We start from the raw sequence: 18,112 nt of genomic DNA, 5'->3' as shown, positions 1-18,112 counted from the left end.
AAAATTCTAGAGGACCTCTGGTTTTATATATGTGTGTTCGTATTTTGTTACAAAAATTTTATTATTAAAAATTATTTTAATACCAAAAAATATAATTATTTTTTATTTCTAATACATTATATTATTTTCGATCAGAACTATGCAAAATGTTAATGTAGCCTATATTATAAAAATATATATATTTAATTGTATAAAATTAGTTTACTACATAACAATTGAAGAAAACGTTACATAATAAATGTTCTTATTGAGTTTTGTCACTTTTATAACATAATTCATATGATAATATTATTTTTTTCCAGAAAATAAATAAAATATAAGTTGTGTTGTAAAATGTATTGATAGAAATAAATATTTAGTATTTTTTTTCTAAGTTAATTTATTGGAGTGCTGCGCCTAGCTGACTTCGTTGAATTGCTAGTGGCAAAGACCGGTGGTGGATGTTTTTGCAAGAGTTTGAAAGTATTTTATGACCCTAGCTGTGAGAGGGTGTTTGTCCCAGAAATCCTAACGGTCACGGAAAATAGCCTTTCTCTGTAGTCACGTACGGGTCTGCTACTCGCGCAATATCGTCAGTTTATCACAACTTTCTGGGAAGTTCTATTGTTGTTATTTATTTATAATTTAGAAATTAAAGAGTCGATCATACTAACATTTTTACCTAAGCAAATCGCATCCTGGAAGATTTTTATCTACGTTTGCAGCAAAAATCACTTGTAGTTAGGAAACTTTTATTATTTCAGAGTAAAATTCAATCTGGAATTACCATACATTAAAAACCTTAGTTTTCTGGAGCAAAAAACGTCCCAGCACGAGTGACTTTAACACTGCTGCACACACACTACGCAGCTTGAAATACATCAGTGGTCAGACTATTGTACCAGACACTCAAAATATACACATTTAAACCTTTAAAAAAAACACACAATGTTTATGAAGTGATTTTGACGCTACGCTCAACATATTTATGTAACATGTAGTCAAATTTCTATAAAAAAAAAAATATTTTTTTTCTTACCTTGTATGATTAAAATTACCAATTTAATAATATGACGTTTAAACTTTGAGGTGTTTATCACAATTACCATGTAGGACATTATTTTATATTACTTTGGTGCCATAATGAGAACCGACTTAAATAGTATTAAAGTTATTAAATTTACGAAACAGTTTTGTGGATCATTGTAGAAATTATCATTAAGGACTCAACTGCTCATTATTGGTGTGATCACAAGGTTTCATCGGTAAACGTTTGACGTGTTACTAAGAAATGTTCATTCTACTACTGTACAAAATTTTACCTTAGGATAATTTTCCATGTATTAAAATTTTTTGTTTCTTCACAGCGAAATTCGTCCCGACCCGAGCCTACTTCGACAACCTCGCAGTAGTATACACTACGCGGCTCGGATCGCTTTAGTGGTCAGACTAATTGTATGAGACACTTAAAAAATATACCAATTTAAAGATGAATAAATATGCAGCAACGTTTACTTTAAGCGATTTCCACGTTGGGCTCTTTAAGTTTATGTAAGATGTATTTACACGGCCGTAGCAATAGCTTTCACATGGGAGGGGTCCACAGGTAAAAGCTAAAAATCTAAACGCTCAAATCATAGTCATTTAGCAATTACTTAAACATGAAATGGGTACACACTAGTTCAGCTACATACAATTAAGCTTCACACACAAAATAGATACTTTAAGTACATTAAAATAAAATTCGTATGCAATGTTCGTAAAGAATTTATTTAACTATAATAAAAGTAACAAAGCAGAAGTTAGATAACATAAACATAATATTGTATATCAATATTTTTTTTTGAAACTACATAGGTATTTTTATTCTATCTTTGTTTGTGATGATTCGGCTTTTATTTATTTCCATATTGCACTATCAAAATAAAACATTTTGACATAAAAAATACTACAATCAATTAAAACATTTGGCATGAAAAAAGCCTTCAAAATAAAATAATAAATTAAAGGTAAAAAGTTAAAAAATTGAAAACTTCAAAGTATTAAATTTAGCCTTTTACGTCTTATGGCCAACATATTTATGATTTCATCTGAATCCAGTTCAGAAACTATGTCACGATGAACGCTCATCAACGCAAGCCCAGTTAGTCGTTCATCTCCCATGCTGTTTCTCAAGTAATTTTTTAACCTTTTTAGGGTTGAAAAACATCTTTCTGGGGTTGCTGTGGACACTGGAAGTGTGGCCAAAATAGTGAGCAACTTCTTTATAGCAGGAAAAAATTGATTCTCGCACTGATCTAGACTTTCTAGTGCGGTGGATGGTTTTTTCGCCATATGTTCCCAATGATTCTGCCATATTTCATACTCACTTGAAAAATTATTTGCCTCAGTTTCTCCCAAAAATAATAGTGCTATTTTTTTAAGCCTTTCGCTTATCCTGGAGTCCTTATTGATCTTCTCAGGCAGAAGCATTTGAATACCTTCTATTGTTTCTTCATGTGATATAAAGCGTGCATCGACTTCTGTAATCACATGGTCAATGAAAGGGTAAAATACATTTCGACAATAATATATCTCAGCAGTTTCTCCTGGAACATTACTGCGCTGAGTTTGCCTTCCAGTCGTTCTTGGAACATTTATGTCGTTTAAACTGATATTCTTTGCTTGCTCGAAAAGCATCGCGAACTCGTTTTCATTTCGAATATTTTGTAAAGTATTTTTTATTGTTTTTACATAACTGCAAATATTTGTCAAATCGACATTGATCTTTTGCATTGCCTTATTTAGATTTACTGTATATGAGAATACTTTTCTCAGTACAACTAATGACACGATGAATTGGCTGTTTTCCATAGCTGTTTGCAGTTGGTATGCTTCAGTGCTGACATTTCTATTAGCAGAATCCTGAAGTGTTTCAAGTGCTGTGCGTACTACTGGAAGCATTTCTGCGAATCTCTCAACAGCCACATGTTTTTTCAGTCCATCGCGTCTCACAAAGAGAGATAAGCATTGAATGAGATGAGTTATTTTGATCCGCAATTTTCTTCATAAGACTGTCTCTAAGTGGAGATTGACGAAAAAAGTTTACTATACTTTTTATGGTTCCGATACAGTTTCTTATCATAGGTACCTCACTTGAATGCGCTAGAACCAAATTCAGAACGTGAGCCACACAGTGTACGAATTGCGCTTTTGGGTATTGTTCTGCGATAATTGTTCTCACGCCTCGTAAGCGACCACTCATCACTGCAGCACCATCAAACCCTTGCCCAATAAATTTATCCGTGTCCAAATTATAGCTTAAGAGAAGCGTTATAATAGTCTTCGCTAACACTTGAGCTGAAACATCTTCTACATTGATAAATTCTAGAAAATCTTCTCGGATGACAGATTTTCCAGTCGAGCAGTCAACATATCGTAAACACAACGCTAATTGCTCTCTTCGTGATATGTCCTGAGTTTCATCTGCTAATACAGTAAAGAAACCTGCTTGTCGAACCCTTTTAAGCACTTGCATTTGAATAGTATTACCACATATTGCAATCAGTTCATTTTGTATAACTGATGAGGTATACATGGCTCTGTTGTGTTGGTTTTGTGTAATTAAATGATTTTTAAGTGCTTCATCGCCAGATAGTGCACGAAAACGAAGAAGCGCGTGGAAATTTCCGTCATTATGCATGGGTTCGTTTATTCCAATTTCTCCAGAATCTCGACTTCTTCTTAACGCCATTTCCTGCTGCCCACAAAGAAGAATTGTTTCTATAATAGCTTTCAATCTTTTTCTATTTTCTGCAGCAATCTTGTTATTTTCTACATTAATACACTCACTAACATCAATCGCCTTGCCTTCCGTAATCTTCATAAAATTTTCTGCTTGTTCGATAGCGAACTTATGATACTTCGTATCTGCATGGTGATCAAAGCTCTCTAAAGCTTTCTTCCAGTTAGTAAATGGCTTACTAACAAAGGCTCCAAGTTCTTGGTGACCACGACCGCCTTGCATTTTTCCAAGTAAAACACATACTTTGCAAAGTGCTCCCTGCATGACATTTGAATAAACAAGCCACGAATATTTGGCAATCCAATGACGTTGAAAGGACAGATTCTTTTTACCAGTGACTGGAAACTTGAATGTATCCGGTGGAATCCAAGGTTCTTTTAATGCTCTTAGTTTTTCCTCATCATTGTTTGGAGGATGACATACATATCTCCCAACATCATAATTCATGGATATATCCGGAGACAAATCTACCTTGGCTGTAAAAGGAAGGAAAAAAAACTAAATAAAACAAAACACAACACTGTTTACATAAATATTACACATGCATCAATTTTCAATATTTGAGTAAGTACATATATAGTGAAATTAATTGACTAAAAAATTAACACTTCACGTTTGCGTGTTGAATAAGTGTCATTCATGTGAAGTTCGTGGGATGGAGATTGGCTGTGGTTTTTGTTAATAAAATAATTGATCATAAATAGAACTAATGTCATTTTTATGGAACTAATTTGAATGATTAAATAAATGGTTTACTGAAAATAAAATTAATTAACAAATTCCAGGCCATGCAATATTTAATATATCTTAATAACCTTCGCTCAAAAACCCGATCTTACCAAACTTGGATATCCGGCACCGGCAAGCCAGAGACAATGTTTTCTTACTTACATTACTGATACAGTAGAACCTCGTTTTTACATATTTCAAGGGGCCGGGAAAAAAATATGTAAAAATCGGAAAAAACATAAAAAAGGGAATTGTTAAAAAACTTTGTTTTATTATCTATGATAGAAATAATAAGAAGCAAACATATCACACTAAATAAAATGTCAGGAATGCTTACGTTATTTATATATTTTAAAAAAAATTAATTCACACAGTAAAAAATTTCATCCATCCAATCTTCCAATTCTTCAAGATTAGGCCTATTAAAAGCTGAACATGAAATTTCCAGTTCTTGAGTAAGAGATCTGCATTTTGAAGCTACCCAAAATGTCTACTTATTATTTTGATATTTTCTCCCTCTTTTTTTTTGGGGGGGGGGGGACTTTGTGTGTGTGTGTGTGTGTGTGTGTGTGTGTGTGTGTGTGTATTCACGTATTGAACATTTAATTTATTTCAGATGTTTATTGGAAACAATTCTATTTAACAAAAAAAAAAGTCTTTCAAAAGATTGTTTACATCTAGAAGTAAAAAGGTCAGTGGTTTCCATTGAAATGTTTGTAAATTCAGTGCTGCAAACTGCCATTTCAATAATATTTCAAATGTAAACGATAATTGCTGAAAATGCACGAAGACGCTTATTTTCAGGAATATGGTAAATTGCACAAAATTATTTCAAAAATGGCCCAGTAATCCACTGTTTATGTTAAAACAGTATTTACCATTTATTTCATGCGTAATACATTGAAGTTAAAGAGAGGTATAAAACTGAACTTAATTTTGTTGTCACGGCACCAAAGTTTTGGTTCATGGCTGTATGGTTTACCGTGGACAAAAAGAAAAGTTGGTTGTTTACAAACAACGAACAAAGTAGCATTTGACCAAACACAGAAACACTATTCACTTTCAAATTTATTGTTTATGTTTAGTATAAACTTTTCTGGTGGTTTGCTATTAAATGCAGCCTGTTGCATCGTAATTTGCTAGAAATGCTTTCGCATAAAACGGGAAAATAATGCATTAATAATATAGGGAAAATTACGATGCTAGTAAAAAAAGTTAATTACGAGAATTCGTTAATCCCAGGAACATAAAAATTAGGTTTCACTGTACATACTTAGGTGTTAACTGTTATTAATTACAGATAAATAGTACATAGCTACAACGGTAAGACTTACCTTTCTTCGCTTCATCGTTAATGTTTGTAGACGGGCCCGCGTCCGCTCCATCTACTTCTTCAATGTGGGATTTCACTCTCTCCTTTTTTGCAAAAAAAAATCCAAAAGTGATACTTGGTTTGATGACCGTTTCATAATAAATTTTTATTCAACAAAAGACATTTAATAGCAACAAAAGATGGCTTGAAAAAACATGTTGGCTAGCGATGGCGCGTGGTTCTATCAAGGTCGCGATACTGTTATAGACTGTTGTGCGCATGCGCAGTAAGCGCGTCGCGCGGGAGGCGGGTGCGGCGCATGCGCAATATAAATGGTGCGAAGAAGTCGGGAGGGGGGATGTGCAAGGCGCAGTGTCCACGTAGCATATATAAGTAGTTAATTGTTGTGACGCGTGCTCATATTTTGTGGCACAGATTATATTATCCGTCATCAATATTCTGCTAATTTTAATTATGTCGTATGCTAAGGGGGGGGGGGAGGGGGGTCCGGACCCCCTGAACCCCCCCCCCTTATATACGCCCATGTGTATTTATATTTCCTTAAAATTGAATGAAAGTTAATTCGTTAACTTTAATGATTTAAAAGGTCTATTTTATAGAAACAAAAAAATACTGCGAGATCATAGCATGGACAGAATTTATATACATAATATTTATTTATTTATTTGTCCAGTATGCGTTTATAAACCATTCACCCAATCTCGTATGAAATTTTGCACACTAGACATTTGAAACACGAGAATGTTCAGTGTCTGGGTGGTACATATTTAAAAAACCAACCCGCCCCTTAAAACCGAAATTTGACACTACTTGATGAAATTGGTTCAATTTGCTTTCAAAATAAGGGAGAAATAACGGTCTAAAATATATTTAAAAAAAGAGCCAGGTCAATGCCTATATGAAGGAAAAAAAAAACTTCGATATACCAACCCTAATTCCCCTTACTATCCCTAAAACAGAAACTTTGCAAACTCGATGTTCATGTTAAGAGAAAATTAACTGTCTACGTGTTGGTGCCGGGTAGGGGAAACAAGGAAGTTAGGTAGAGCGACACAAGAAAACTGTGTTGTGAGAGTAGCAAGTTTTATTAACATGAAATAACGCAAGATAACAATAAGCAAGTTAATACGATTCACTCAAGTTGTCGTCGAATATTAATGTTCGTTCTTGGACTTGTCTCGTTTGAATATATCAGCTGGCTGTCGACACAAAAGTAAGTCATATATCAACAATGGGTATACTACATAAAATGACAGCATATTTAAGTGATGCCAAAGAATAGGAAATCTTTATGAAGTTCTTGAGCTCGCTTTACTCATGAAACAATAGTGAGGTACAATGTACGTTAAATGTATATACACATTTAGAAGAAAAATTACAAGTGAATATTAAATCACTAGAAATTTTACCAAAAAGTATTATGCGTTAAAAGTCTCAAGTTCAAGGCTGCCTTATAACTTACAACAAAATTTACATGTTTATATATATAACGAAATAAGTGTACTTTAATAGAAACAAATTTTAATGATTAAATGCATGAATTGTTACGAAATAAATCAATGGAAAGGACTGAAATGTGTAGAAATGTTATCTACTTGAATAAATTGTTATCTCCATGCAGCAACTCGAAAAGAGTTGCCAAGGGAGATAGGGTGGGTTTTTTTCTTGCGAAGAAACTTAAACAGTTTTGTGTACAATATGCTTTTATTGGTTATAATATGGCACACAATAAACATGCAAACTTGGTTTTGATTCGTCACCGTTTGCTTCAATAGCTGAAACAGGTTACCTGCAAATGGCTGACGATCTCTGTGAACATAGATTACAACACTTTTGATTTGATGCAATAATCTCGAAATAACAACAAATAATAATACTAACATTTAGCGATTATCTTAGCTATGGCAACAAAATATGTAATATACAATATTCTTTGAATTCAATTACTGTTACTTCCTGAATTCCAAACTAAACTTAACTTTCCTCGATTTTACACAATCTTTATCTGATACATAATTTAAAACATAACCTTGACATAGACCAACGCCGTGAGTTTGTGTCCGCCCATCAATTTTTATTATATTTAACTTTGAAGTCAAATCCTAGTGGCGCTTTCGCCTACACACTATTTGAGGCGCGGCCAACTCGTCATGTTTCTATTTCTGGTTACCTGGCGTGTCAGTCCTGTCTCTATCAATTCCTTAGTCTATTTACAAAGTCAATTCCGGGTACATCTGTCAACGCTACCTATATACCCCTCTTTGCCGTATGGGGACGGTGTAGATATTGACTTTCACTCTCGTAGCGCCGACTCGCTCCTTCTCCACTCGCTGAGCGAGTGTCCCTAAACGAAAGTCTGCTCCCTGCAATATTTTCTTTCAGGGGGTATTTGCCCACCCCTGAGGACTTCAAATTTGACTAGCAGTTTTTTCACAAAATTACTCGTCGAGCGAGTAATGGTGGCGAGTCATGGCATCTGAGGCTAAGTCCGTTTCTTCTTATTTACGTCGTCTGCGGCTAAGTCCCGGTCCCACGTGAAACGTTAAAGTTCCACTTACTGCTTGTTGAAATTCGGCTGAGTCCCACCTCGTCTGCTGATGGAGGTGATAGACTCCGGAGTTCACAGCTCGGTCGTCACAGGCAGAGTCCGGTTGGTGTCTGTCTCTCGTGACGGAGCAGCGATGCCCTTCTGCCCCTAGTGCAGATTCTTCTAAGTTGGCAGCCTCGTGTTGTCGTGACGTTCCGGGCGTCGTGGGCGATAGCGGCAGCGTTACAATCTGTGGTCTTCTTCGGAGCGATGTTAAGCCGAAGCCTCTGGCTGGCAGCCAGGCACCTTCTGCTTGCTGCTTGCTAACACACCCGTATTTATATCAGGCGAACCCAGCATGACATCATCAAGTGCCAATCAGCACAGACGTGCAGTGACGTCACTTATTGCCAATCAGCGCTCCGTGCGCTGTTGCTAAGGGCCTCGTCGCCTGAGAATCTCGGGTTTCCTGGGGCCTAGGAGTTATGAAACCCCTTAGACTCCCGAGTATCGCAGTTGTCCTGCCATTTGGGGAATTCTCGTTAGGTAGGATTTTCCTACCATAACAAAATTAATGTGAAATAACCGAAATAATCTTAAACGATACCAATGAAAATGAAATAAATCAACATATACCGAAATGAGTTGGAAACATAATCCATTAAACAAAATCACTCGATAGAATAGAAACAAAATAACTGTACCCAAATGTACTTAAAAAAACAAAATGAAGTAATAAACGTCAAAAGAACCCCTTTGTAACAAAATAAGTGTACTTTAATAGAAACGAATTTCAATGATTAAATGCATGAATTGTAACTAAATAAATCAATGGAAAAGACTGAAATGTGTGAACAAATTAATGTGAAGTAACCGAAATAAACTTAAACGATACCAATGGAAATGAAATAAATCAACATATACCGAAATGAGTTGGAAACCTAATAGGTACATCAAACAAAATCACTCGATACAATAGAAATAATATGACCCCTCGTGATACCGGGTCCAATAGGACCGGACACTCGCCTCAGCACTCGCTGGGTCGTCCTGTCCTGGAGGTCGCTCGCCGAGTCGGCACTGCAGGCAGCACCGGCCATCCAGCGCCCTGCTTCCCTTACGACGCCTAGGATGGACTTCGTTGGTGCACTGTTGGCCAGGAATCCGAAGTCCCCTTGACGACAGCGAAGAGAGCTGTGAAGGACAGGCCACGAATCCCCTGGGCTGGGCTGTCGTGCTGTCCACCCCTGGCACACTCACTCCAGTGTCTCGTAACTTAAAAGTGTATACTCCAATAAGATGTGCATGTCAATTCTGGTGTACTCCAGCCTAAATTGGTAGTTGTCTCTCACTGCCCTTGCTTTGCCTGCCTCTGTCTGACCACACTGTCATCTACATGAACCTTCCCGTATCGTTGCCCATCATTGTACGACTCTGTCTCGGACACGCTGATACCGAGTGCCCTCCTCAACCACTTTTCCAACGAGTCTCTTGGTCGCCACGCAGTCGACACACCACTCGTAGTTGAATACCTTTGGCACTTGGTCGCTGACTATCTCGTTGCGCTCCGGCATTGCTCCTTGCGAATTGGGCTAAGTCCGACTGACGACAAAAAATGACTAAGTCCAGCTTACCCTTCGCAGATGCTTAGTCGCATAACGTAGTTCGGTGTTCGTTGGGGCAGTTTGACGGTCTTCTAGGTGGTCCAGGCAGGGCGACGGCAGGACTTCTTGCGGCGGTGGAGCGCTTCCGCTATTCGCCGATGTTCTGCTCCTGGTCGGCTGGTGGGCCAGTGGACAGTTCCCCGACCTCGTCATAACCCCGACCGTTTCCCCTGCACTGCTTTGACCTCCCTCCACGAGACATCCTGCCAGCCCTTGGTCCGCCCCGCAGAAGGGGTGGGACCCCCCCCCCCCCCCCCCGCACCGCCCTCCACGAGACATCCTGTCAGCCTTTTGTCTGCCCAGCTTATGGGGTGGGACCCCCCGCGCGGCGGCAAAGACTCGTAAAATGGCGGGTAGCGAAATGTTTAAGCTAATAGAAAAACTTAAGAAAACTTTTATGTTTTCTTAACTGTAAATAATGGAAATAATGCTCATTTTCTTAATTAAAGTATCCGGGAACCACAAGGCAGATGGAGGTAGCAGGAACGTTTGCTTGCCTTGATCGTTCCCGCAAGACCTTTTTTTTTTTCCAGCAGAGGAGCCGAACCAACAGAAATATCCGACGCTTAGAAATTGCATGGACGTATACTGCTTGATCGTGCCTACGAGACTTCATTGGTGAAACAATTTACGTTTGGTATATTTTAAAATTAAAATATCAATCAACCACACTAGCAGTTTATATATATATATATATATATACACACACACACACCTACACACACACACATATATATATATATAACGGTTGTGTATGAAAAAAGGCTAAGGGCCAATTGAACCACAGTCGTTAAACAATGTTTTATTAACGACTGTTAAATGTTACCTCTCCGTTTTAAACAACGATTAATCTTTTTCATTTCACCACACTTTTCTTGTGTATAACTTTCCTCAGTAAGATAAAATGGTTTATCGTTATTAAGGTTCGTTAGAAACTCAATTGCAAGGTACTGGCCATTCTTTTTTGTTTGTATTGAGTTCATAAAAATCTTTAATTTGCAAATAAAATGTTATAGTTCATAACAAAACTAGATTATTTTAATTTTGTAAACTTACGTTTTATTATATGCAATTATTTATGTTCATAATAACTTAAGTTTGACAATATCATTGGAGCTGAGATTAGTGACGACTCAGCTGACTATTGTTTGTTACAATAATATCCACTGGAAATGTTCGGCATGGACAGTAAATTTAAGCATAACTTATTTCGTCTAAAAATTACATGAACAAGACTTCAAAATGTTATAACAACTGGAAGTAAATAAATTTGTAACATTCGAGGTGTCAAGCGTGACCTAAATTTTCCTTACAATATCTGGATGACCAAGCTTCGCTCAGAAGAATCTTATTAAATGAATAGCTAATAACTTGCGTCTTCGCTCTTGCAATTATAAGAGGGTTGCTAAAATCTTACAATTTAAAATAGTGTATTATGATTAATTCCCAATATTTGGACTAAATAAACAGACACAATAAATTGTAAGGTGCATAAAAATATATTTTGTAAAATACCTAACCATTTTCGAAGTAGTTATGGGTATGCTATTTTTAATTTTTAGTAAAGATTAGGTATCGGATTTGAGAACTTATTTTTTAGACTGATCGAGGATATAGTTTACCTTGATGAAATTACACTTCCTGCCATTTCATGAGGTAGTTAATTAAAAAATATATTTATTAAACTTACATCTATAATGTAAGTTAGCCAAATAAGGCCCCCCTTAATTATAAAATTTAAAAAAATAGTATGAAGATAGTAAAAATTATGAATGTTGGACAGCAGCCTTCTTAAACATGTGTACTTCGATAATACATGATCAGAAGTACCAAAAGTTAGCTAGTTGTATGTACCAAATGACATTATCCAAAAATGATGCAAAGGGCCGTATTAGGAACACCTGTTCCGAATAAGGCCCAGCAGCAGTACCAAATAAGGCCCATGTTTAAATAACTGCCAATTGAAGTCAAATAACAATAAAAAAAATAATGAAATCATCTATACATTACAAGGTGCAATGGTGGTAGTCCACATTCAGATAATTTGAATTACATTGTAACATTTTAGAACCTCTATCGATAAATATTAAAATTTTACAGCTGAACATGTAAATACTAAAAGTTCACACTCGAATCACAAACCAGAAATTTTAAAGAAAAGTCACAGCTGAAAATGAACATGTAGGTACTCAATATGTCTGAGAAACTAAGTAGCCTTACAAGCACAAACTGGGCAATGAAATTTGGTATTTTGTCAGCAGTAAGCCCCACACATTCTTTATTAACATAGTGGCTACACTTTACACACAGTCTCATGTCAGCAATCCTGTCCTCTGTGCGAATGAAACAATACCAGGCTTATTTTCCTTTATTCTTCGTGTCCCTCGACCCAATAGCAAGATGTTTTTGTGTGGCAGGTTCAGAGTGTTTTTTATTTCTTTTAACATTGGAACTTCCTGGGGCAGCATTGCCTGGCTTGTTGTCTTGATTTTGATCATTCTGAGTCTTCATTTTGTCTTCAAATAATGTCTTCGTTTCTCAACAGCTTTGTAGCTAAGCGATTTTTTTCGATTTACATTATTCTTTTTCATCACCTCAGGTGTCCATAGGATATCTTTGAATGAAATTTTTAGACTAGGTTCTGTGCCATCACAGGATACAAGAGAAGAGTCACTTGAATCACTTGTTCCTGACGATGAGTCTTCTAAATACCTTAGTTTGTCAGATATTTTTCGAGTTTTCTCTTTTACCTGCCCATGCTTGCTCTCTTGTGGGTTAACTGGGGCTGCAGACTGTGATCCTTGTGCTGTTTCATCTGGGTTTTCTATTCTGGTAAGTTCTGAAGGAGTGTAAGCACTCTCGTGGATAACAGTAAGGTCAAATGGGTAAATGCCAGTTGCAGAAAACCCACTTGCTACATTACTAGGCGTAGCAGCTTTGGTCCAAACCTTACTAAATATTTTCCCAAAAATACTTTTGGTTATTGTGCGGTCTTGAATGTTTGTCTGCTTTGACCAATGTAGGACACTTCATCATTCCAAAATGTTTCATGAGGACCGAAAACAGTTTTATCAAAAGCCTGCAGCTCATGTATTGTGTTGCTTGGTAAGCAGAATAGTGTGATTTCGTAGGCTTCAGCAGCTTCCACAATGCGTATGTCCAAGTGTGATGATGCACCATCAAAGATAAGCAAAATGTTACCTTGTGGTTTGAATTTCGCAAATTTTTTTTGAAAATATTTTTTACAAAATAGTTTTTAATTTAACCTTTTAAGAAGGTTTTTAAAATATTTATTCTACAATAAATAATTGTTTTAGTGTTTTACAAAAAGCTTTAGTGCTGCAACAATGAGATAAAAATTTCAGAAAACTGATGTTCCAAATAAGGCCCGCGGGCCTTATTTGGTTCTCCAAAGTGGGCCTTATTTAGAGTTTGTGGCAAACACACACTTTCTTTAAGTGTTTTACTGACAGTTTAATAAACAACAAGAGTTCAGAATATATAACCATACTAACATATTCTGTAAACTACGGGCTTTAAAATGGTATATAGATACTTTGTATCAGTTACATTACCTTAATGTGAAGTCGTTTTTCACGATTCGTCGAAATTAGTAACCACAGCCACTAAGAATTCCTTGCTGGTCTCTAATGCGTGTAAAATGGCGAACAGTTCGCGTCCCAACAAGTAGTACCTGCACTGACCTCTAGATGCCAGAGGCTGTCCGCAGCATGTCTCGTCCGGTGAAAACCTCTTTGCTATCCTAGTAAACTCAATGACGGGCCTTATTTGGACCCGGGCCTTATTTGGTCAAGGTACCTTACTATTTCAATTACGTTTACGAATCTTTTTCAATGTCACATTCATTTTCTATGGTTGGACCTAAGCTTAGAATAATAAAAGGATCTGACATTAAGACAAATACATCCCGTTTTTAAGAATATTTGATGCAATCGCATCTTTCTTTTAAATGTAGAGTACATGTATAAAGTTTATTATCGAACTTATTAGTTGAATCTTAGTTTTTTTGTTATTAACTAAGCAGTAGGCCTATATCCAAATTTTTACCAATCTCTTCTTTCCCACTACGATAGGTACTGATGTAAATATTAAAAATTAAGTAAATATAGCAATATTGGTTAACCAGAAAAAAAACCAAACCCAGCTTATTTATTAGATTAAATAAATTTATTACGTTTTAAAAATAATATTAACCTCTGTTAAGACTGACAAGTGATAATTCGGAGAATTTTGAATAACTTAGGTAGCGTAGGTATGGTCATTTATCATTTCCTTAGGCACAAATTTGTGGGATTTGTTCATAATATATTTTTTTAATATTAAAACTGTAATTGAAATATTTAACCTCTTAAAAAGTTAACTTCTGTAATTGGTAGAAAAGAGTTGATAGTTTTTGCATGCTTGTAAATCCTACCACATATCTTACATTCCGCTTCATTAGCTTTAGGGATACGACTTTTATAATAAAAACAAATTCAAATGGTTTTTCACCCCTTTTGTGGTAGAATGTGGGAAAATGATAAACGTTAAAACCGATATAAAATCATAATAACTCATTTGAAAGTTATTCTTTCTCAGTTTTTAACATCTTAATTTGCTTGAATATATGATTTAGTAGACTACTATTAAAACTAACGTGCCCCGTTTCACGCACTGCCTTTGAGGTCGAATATCCAAAAATGTTTAAAGTATTCCTGATAATAATTTAATAAAGTAATTCATGTGAAGTTGCTTACAGCCAGCTGTATTTGCTAAGGAGATATGAATTTTTCTATATAATAAACATAACTTACTCCCTATTCGCACCAGTAAAAATGAAGGCAAAAAAAAAAACTAAAGAAAAAAATCATATGCTTAGTGCTTACCTTTATGTGCTTTTTGTTGATTCTTAATTTCTAATTCTTATATTTATTAATTTCGGAAGTATTAATTTTTGTCTTTACATGAAACGTCGCCCCTTCCACGTAAGGACGGAATCATACAAATAAGTAAATAATAACAATTTTTAATATATTATCTTACCATTTTATTTACATCTTACTTAGTTACCGAAATTTGATGTTTAAAAACATACTACCTCATTTTCCACGCCATTACAAGATGTATTTTAATAAACGACAAAAAGTAATACGTAACTTCAGATGCAAATTTTTTAGTATCTTACGTCTTTTACTTATTCATTTGGAAGCTTTTGTTTTTTATTTAAAAACAACCCTATCCTTTTATCAAACCTAGGGTTTGAATTGCGCAAAATGGTAATGTTGAGTTTGGTGGTTTTTGTATGATTATTATTCGTTCCCAATTTTTTTATTGTGCTTGATTAAGTTTTAAGTTAAAATCATTTTATCCAGCAGATAGACATTCCACTTCTAATGCCAGAACAGACTGGTCAGCCAGTATGATTTCATGGCAGCCATCTTGAATCTACCAACTTGTTATCGTCTGCAAGAGGTTGCAGCCACCATATAAATTAAAATTTTACCCATATCATTGCTTGAATAAACTTTCATCACAAGTAAAACCATTTCAGCGATGGTACGAGTTCAGCTATGTTTGGGCGTGTGCGCTATCGGAATTATTTATAAATGACTCAAAATTCCAAACAATTTCCATATTTCGAGGGAAACATTTCCGTTTCAAGAGAAAATTTCCTGTTTATTAATAAATAAAAAAAATAAAAATTCTAAAATCTAAAAACCAAAAAGGTTTTTCTATTTGAAAGAACCTTATGTCCTAAACATGGCTTAAAACTCCTGAAAGCAAGCCACTCTGAGCTGCCTCGACATGGACTGTAAGATTGAAATTCTTTAATTTTGACCAAAAATTTTGGGGAAAGACCAAAAATCATCAAAAAATTCGCTTGTTATTTTACTGATTAATTCGAGTGATTCCTGCACGTATTCGATCCTTGCCTTATTCGCAAATGGTAATATCAGGGGAAAAAAGATGTAATAAATTACAAAAAAAAAAATCCTAAGATATATATTCATCATACACCAACCAGATAATTTTAGGTTAAAATATATTTCTCTATTTAAACTTAATATTGAATTACAATGTTCAAGGGAAAATGCAACAAAATTACAAATAAGAAAATTTATTATATTATTTCCACCAGTACAAACAAGGATTACTAGCATTTCTCGAACTCTTCAGTCTTCTTGGAAGGTGGATCGAGTTATTTGCATGCACTGACATGTATTTTCAAGGCAGTTATATATGACAGTCGATTAAGAAGCAACGTACAATCAGTGGCCAGCAACATACATTTGGTTGTTTAGGAACGTCAGATAGGTTTGCCAGACACGTGCATTTAGTCGGGGTTTGTGGTTGGAGGAGCTTTGCATTCTCAGTAATGTTGGAACAACCAGGTATCTTTCCCATTCCCAACAAAGCTGGTCAAAATATGTAAGGAATGGGGATGGGGTGAAAGGCATCGTCTTGTCCCGGCAGGGTACTTAGCAACGATAACGGATTGAAGGCGCACCTGCATCTGGCTGAGGTTTTTGTCTTCTGCGACAAGCTGCTTCCGGCTCAACTTCTTACACACAAGACATAGTGGCAGCAAATAATCCTGTCTGACTGGAAGCTACAACAATGCTGTCTGGAGTATAGAAGTTATCAGAGATTTCACTCCCAGGCTAAATATAATTTCTTCTCTTTTCCTGAAATAGGGCACCAATGAGCACAAAGAAATGTAGTTTTGTCTGGAACGATATCAGGATCTAAAGTATTTAGAATTATTCGGGTCCAGTTTTTATGGCTCGTTAGTAAATTTCATACTTTTTAATAAAATATCATCTACTTTGTATTTCCGTATAACATGACATAAATATGAAGTATTTTTTAAAGATTATTTTAGAGACGGGAGGTGGCGTTCGTTGGTGGTATAAAACTATATTAGCTCGTAAAATCGCGGTATCAATTTACATAGATGGCCATATTACAGTGCCTTCTTTCACTGGCGTATGTAAATAATACTTTCTAGTATGAACGATTGAATAAAGTCACGTAGAACTGTTAGAACTATAAATATGATCAATTTATTCTTACTTTTCTCCTAATAAGACATAGAACTGGCTGAAAATATAATTACCTACTTTTAATAATGACCAATTTTAACTGAATATCTGCAAATATCACTATGAGTACAAAAAATTTTTTGATAAAATAAATGAATTTCTTGTAAATTTGAAAAGTGTTCATATAACAGCAGACGAACAATATAACAATAATTCAACATGAATTTGGGCTTGGATTGATGTTTTTCTAGTTTGTATGTAGCCAATATTTTGATAGCGCATATACATATCGATGCAAAACGCCCACAAAAAATAGTACTGCATGCCAAAAGTTGAAGTGAACGGTTCCTTCTCATAGTTGTAATTTTATAGTAAAGTATAACCTTATAGCCTAGTCGCTTTTATAACGTCGCCCAAAATCTTCCAAGAGGATTGAAGGCGATTACAAAGCACATTAAATGACTAATAACTATAATATTTTGTAAGAGAAAAACGGGACTTTATATGTTTTAAGTTGTGATATGGTATGGTATTCGCTGTTCGTGGTAAAATCGCAATATAAAGTGGTTTTACTTAAACCTATATTATTTATTATTATTTTAATTGTATACAGAAATGAACACTAATTACAAACACGGTTATAGGGTAGCTCACGCAGCTCTCTACCAAAATATTTAAAAACACAACAATTTAAGTGTGGCTGAGCACCAGAGAAACATCGAATTAATATTTATTTTAATAGAAAAACATTTTTAATATAATTTGGGCTTAAAAGACGAAATAAGAAAAAAAGATAAATAATAAAATTTGTAATTCAAATTGCTGGTTTTCATTCTTAATTTTTTTCTCTGAGATCCAGAAGATTCTCCCCACATTATTTCGTAATAATACTGTAGGTAGTGATTTTATTTTCTTTTTGCCGTAGCAGTATGACGTTTGAAGAACAAAAAAAAAACTAAGTTTGCAGTACATTTCGCTAATAAAAGTGCCGTCGTTTCGAAAAAAAATTTTATATTCATTAATACTTCCCATGAAAATTTTGCCGAAGGCTCG

The sequence above is a fragment of the Bacillus rossius genome, chromosome 16 (assembly GCF_032445375.1).
Source record: "Bacillus rossius redtenbacheri isolate Brsri chromosome 16, Brsri_v3, whole genome shotgun sequence".
Taxonomy (NCBI): domain Eukaryota; kingdom Metazoa; phylum Arthropoda; class Insecta; order Phasmatodea; family Bacillidae; genus Bacillus; species Bacillus rossius.
The sequence above is the reverse complement of the archived record's forward strand: the minus strand, read 5'-3'. Positions refer to the sequence as shown.